The 5,502-nt window shown below is 35.7% G+C and overlaps 1 long non-coding RNA gene across 2 annotated transcripts; it reads right to left on the reverse strand.

The window, feature by feature from the left end:
• Positions 1 to 2,108: 2,108 nt before the first annotated feature.
• LOC111724790 lies at positions 2,109 to 5,208 on the reverse strand. 2 transcript variants are annotated; one of them, XR_002773014.1, is made up of 4 exons: positions 5,074 to 5,208; positions 4,941 to 4,981; positions 2,734 to 2,916; positions 2,109 to 2,343 (listed from the first exon to the last, which is right to left on the reverse strand). It is a non-coding gene; the product is annotated as an uncharacterized LOC111724790 (long non-coding RNA). The 2 variants fall into 2 exon arrangements; XR_002773015.1 differs by having other exon boundaries at positions 2,696 to 2,916.
• Between the last annotated feature and the right edge of the window lie 294 nt (positions 5,209 to 5,502).

The raw sequence follows: 5,502 nt of genomic DNA on the forward strand, positions 1-5,502 counted from the left end.
TTTTCTATGTAGATACTATGTCATTTGTAAGTAGAAGAGTTTTCTTTCTTTCCAATCTGTATGTCATTTTATTTCTTTTCTTTTTTTTGCCTTCTTACACTAGATAAGAACTTTAGTATGACACTGATTGGGAGTGGTAAAAGCAGATAGCTTACATTTTTTTCAATATCAGGAAGAAATCTTTCGAAACAATACAAAGTGGTATAACTAAAAAGCCCAAATCTATTAAAAAGGAATTATCAAAAAGATTTGATTAAACCTAAATAAATTAAGAAAGTAGGAACAGGCCAAGCATGTTGTCCAGCACTGTGGGAGGCCAAGGCAGGTGGATCGCCTGAACTCTAGAGGATCAAGACCAGCATAAGACCAGAATAAGACCAGCATGAGCCAGAGTGAGACCCCATCTCTACCAAAAAAAAAAAAAAAAAAAGCTGGGCGTTGTGGCGGGCACCTGTAATCCTAGCTACTTGGGAGGCAAAGGGCAAGAGAATCAGTAAAGGAAGAAAGAAAAAAAAAGCTTCAGACTAAGGTGAGTGAAAGCCAGCTGAAATTGAAAGCAAAAATAAAAAAAAAAAAATATATATATATATATAAAGAATGTAGGAACAGAAAACCAAAAAGACAAACAAAAATCAGACAGGACCAACAGAAAACATTAATAAACTTATTATTCTAAACTCAACCATATCAACAGTTGGATTAAATGTAAATAAATTAAACACTCCAGACAGTAATCAGAAATTCTCAGAAGAGATAAGAAATTAGGACCCAGTATAGTTTCTCCACAAAGAAGAACTTTAAACATAATGATACACATCCGTTGAGAATAAGTGACGGTACTGCAAACCGTAAGTGTAAGGAGATTGGAGGGGTTACATCAGCTTTCGATGTAACAGATGTCAAGACAAAGAGTATTACCAGAGATAAAGGCAGATATACTATAATAATGAAAGAATAAATTTTCAAAAAGACGTAAGAGTCTGACATATCTATGTGCGTAATAAAAGAGGTTCAAAATACATGAGGTGAAAAAGTAACATAATTATAGAGAAAAGAGACAAATTCATAATGATGGTTGGAGATTTTAACACCACTCTCTTAGCAATCCAGAGAAGGAATGGGTACAAGATTTGAATAACACTATCCATCTCCTTGACCTGACTATCATTCATAGAACACAATGTCAATAATCACAGGATAAACATTATTTTCAAGTGCACATGTTATGTTTACTGAAATATACCATTATGCTGGTCCATAAAACTACTCTTAATACATTTGTTATGAGAGGACTGGAATAAAACAATGCTTTCTGACCACAGGGGAATTAAATTAGAAACTGAGAATAATAAGATATCTTAGGGGCGATAAACTCCTTATCTTTGGAAATCAAAGAACATGCTTATTAATAATTCGTAGACTGAAGAAAAAAGTCATAAGACACATTAGTTCAAATGTGTCTGATGATAATGAAAATACAACGTAGCAAAATTTCTGGGACACAGTTACAGTAATGCTTAGAGAGGAGTTTATAGCTTTTAAATCCTAAGGCTAGGACAAAAGAGAGGTGTACGATCAATGACTTTAGTTTCCACAGTAATACCTAGAGAAACGAGAGCAAAGTATATCCCAAATAAGGAGAAGAAAAGAAATAATATAGAGGAGAAATCACTGAAATAGAAAACAGACCAATTACAGAGAATATTAACACCTATAAAACACTTTAGGGTTTTCTTGGGGAAAAGATAAGAAAGTTGATAAACCTTAGATAAGCTGATGATGGAAAAAAATGAGAGATCACCAATAGCAGGAACAAATATATGAATTTATTACAAATGCTAGAGCTATTATGAATAAATAATATGCTAATAAATTCAATAGTTTAGGAGGAAGGGCACATTTCTTGAACAATACAACTTACTAAAACTGACACAAGATGAAATAAAAAATTTTGACAGATCCCATGTCTATTAAAGAAATTGAATTTGTCATCTACATTTTCCCTCTGAACTCTGTTAAACATTTAGGTTAAGAAAAGATTGTAATCTCACATACGTGCTTTCAGAAATAACATATCCCAGGGTGTTTTGCACATATATAAGGGTAGCATGTTCCTGGTACTAAATCTGACAAAGACATTTCAGAAAATAAAAATTAAAACCCTAGTCAAGTTGGCCACCTAGTTTGTTTTCGTTCCCAGCTGCCAACTGGCAGACAGTCTGCCCTAAACTTGGGATGGGGGAAGGAGGGCTAGCTGGCCAGTGGGCTGCAATATCAAGCTTCCACGCAGCTCCCAACTGCACGCGAAGATAATGAAGCCCGGTCTGAGCCTTCTTCAGGTTTCTGCAAGACAAATAGAAGTATGAAGTGGTTGAGGAAATATAGGAAAACTCATTTAGAAGATAAAACATTGTTGCCAAACACAGAACTCTAAGATTTATAGAACTAGTACTTAAAGGAGAGTTCTCTGAAATCATGCTATGCCAACAACATTTGTTCTATTGTTTGGCTGAACGATCCACATGGCAGAAGTTGAAAATAAATAAAATAACTGAGTGATAATGGAGTCAGGAAATAAACAGAAAAAAAAATGATGAAACTTCTGAACAGAAACAAACATACAAATAACAGCAATACTGAGAACTCAGAGCAGAAGAAGAGCGTGAAGAACAAGATGAAGACGTTTCACACATACCCTTAAACTTGGATGAGAATAAAACAAAGTTTCCTCACAATCTTTATTTGAAGCTTGGTTCTTGCAGAGCACACCTCTGGATGAACAGAACATGAGGCTGACCAAATCCCAAAAGGTGTCTTTTTCTGGTAATGTTTGAGCACGGCTGCGTGCAGGCTGAGGCCTGGAGAGGTGGTTCAGACAAAGTGCTTTCAGCTATAGCGGTAAACATGTCATTCTGTCTGGAAACAGGGCAGAAACAGGTGCTAGAGATTTGCAAGAGCTGCATAGGGAAGAATCAGGGAAGTGAGAGATTTGTTTCTTTTCTATTTTCACTGACAATGTGGTGAAACAGGAGAGGGAGAACAATCACTAATATCAATGAGGCTCAGCAAAGAATCTAAAGACTTGAGAGAATAACATGGAATTCCTGCCTCTGATGGAGAAACCCTAATGCAGAAGGTTTGGCTGTGAAATCTCAGACTGTAACTGAGAAGTAAGCACATGATCAGGGAATGCTGGGGTGATCTGGCTTAGACTATGTCTAGTGGACTTTCCTCCACAATGAAAGCTATGGTAACTACACTGGGAGAGAAAAACCCCCAAGATACTTACATCTTTGCTCATACTCTGCCGTTATGTATTTGTCAAAATCGGTTGCCTGTTATGGGAGTATCTATTGCTTTGGGAGCAATTAAAGATGTTTATTTATTTTTTCTGTTGATCATAACTGCTTCAAAACTCAACAATATCATTTCTCTTTCAGAACCAGGAAAAAAGGCAACAGAACTGAAGGAAATTTGCCATTTTAATGTACGGGCAGGCATGATGCTTTTGAAATTTTTTTGTAAGCACTTGTGTTCTGTTTAGATGGTATAAAAGATGGCACAGATGTTAGGTGGGATAATTTTATAGCTGGTTGAGTTTGTGTTCTTTATAATGTGTTAACATTTTGATTTAATTATTATCATTTTTGTTCATAAAAGTGTCCTATTTTTAAAAAGAGACTTTGAAAAAATCTCTAGGGCCACATCTCCAATGTCTTCTTTGCAACAGGCAAGTTGATTGCAGAATTGCGTTACATAAGGAGATTGGAAATATTTATGTTTATTATAAATTTTGATTTGAGGAAGCCACGAGTTTGGCAACCGAACATGATTTTGAAATGAAACTTCAACATCAGAGCTCAGCAAGATAATCTAGAATCCCAACTAACTGTTGAGAATTACTGAAAAAAAAAATACTCAGTATTCCAATAATGGAGAACGTTGTTCAGGATCTTAAAGACGTTTCCTTACAACAGTACCTCACAGTTGTTAAATATTCTTAAACAGTTCTTTAACAGTTCTTTGGTATCTTCAGACATGAAATAGTTCACACTCAACACCACGTCAACATGTATTCAGGTGACTTTTTCAGTCCCAACACATTCTCTGCCAACCTTCATTGTCGGAGGATAAAGCCAAAACCTACAGGGAAACACACAGCTCCTTCTACCTTAGAGAAGGCTCCCTCTCTATTTGTCTCACTTAAAGTGTTTTTTTCTACTGTCTATGCATTACTGAAGGTCTTGCATATTCTTTCTAGATGAAGTTTGAAAGTGAAAGCTATGAAATTAGATGAAAGCATCTTAAAACCTAACTATGAAACACTACAGCAGATCAGATGTCAAATAACTTAATTCGCTTAACATAAATGGTGTTATGAAACATGATCTTAATTTAATGGTGGACCTATGTATGAAATTACATGTTTAAGAGCTTCCTATAAGAAATTCAGAAACCACTGAAAATAACCTAAAAGAATGGTTAAAGATAGATTTTCTGTTTATATTTGATATTTGGAGGAATAAAGCTTATTTCAGATACTTAAATCACTGAGTGTTTGCCTATAGGCCCTTCACGAAGTACATCAAATATTGGCAATCTACTGTTACATAGGTACAGTTTGAATTTGCATTCTTTGAAGACCTCTCTTTTCAGAAGACAGCATTAAAAGAATATTTCATTTCTGTTTTTGGCCCTCTGGAGATAAACTTAAGTCATTTTGAACATAGTACCATGAATCTAATTATCAGGTATTAAGTTACTGGTTCTTTAAAAAAGTAAACATTGGGGAAATGTTGGGAGAATTAATATATTTTGTAAAATATTACAATAAAGCATGGGATTGACCATTGACTAGTAGGTGTTTTTGTGTGTTGTTCAAAATCTGTAATGAATAGTTAAGGAATTTATCAGGAAAGCAGCAGAAACTGTGACCTCACCCAACAGAGATTTCAGTGCAGATTCTGTCTCCTTTAAGTGACTGTAAAGAGAAAATGGAAGATTGAATAGGGAGCAATCCAAAGGTATTCTGCATCTGGTTGTTTACATCCATTTGTTGGGTTTCCACCTTACCTGAGTCAGAAGCTTTTTAGCAGGTATACATCAAACACTTCTGTTTCACAGTGCAAAGAATCAGAGGCCTTGGACATTGACCACCCATCTGAACATTTTCTTTCTATGACCACATGCACTGCCTATCTTGATTTGTAAGACTTATCTGGGAAAATATAAATTTTATTGTTTATATGAGACTAATTCATGAATAATTGCTCTTATTCTTGGTGAGAGAAAGAAGTTTTATGCAACATTTTAATATAAATAAAATGTGTTTTATTTTTCTAAAAAAGAAATTACAGGCTCGGCGCCTGTGGCTCAGGCGGCTAAGGTGCCAGCCACATACACCTATGGTGGCGGGTTCGAATCCCCAGCCCGGACCCGCCAAACAACAATGATGGCTGCAACCAAAAAATGGCCAGGCGCTGTGGCGGGCGCCTGTGGTCC

This window comes from Otolemur garnettii, unplaced genomic scaffold, assembly GCF_000181295.1.
Source record: "Otolemur garnettii isolate 467f Iridium unplaced genomic scaffold, OtoGar3 scaffold00026, whole genome shotgun sequence".
Taxonomy (NCBI): domain Eukaryota; kingdom Metazoa; phylum Chordata; class Mammalia; order Primates; family Galagidae; genus Otolemur; species Otolemur garnettii.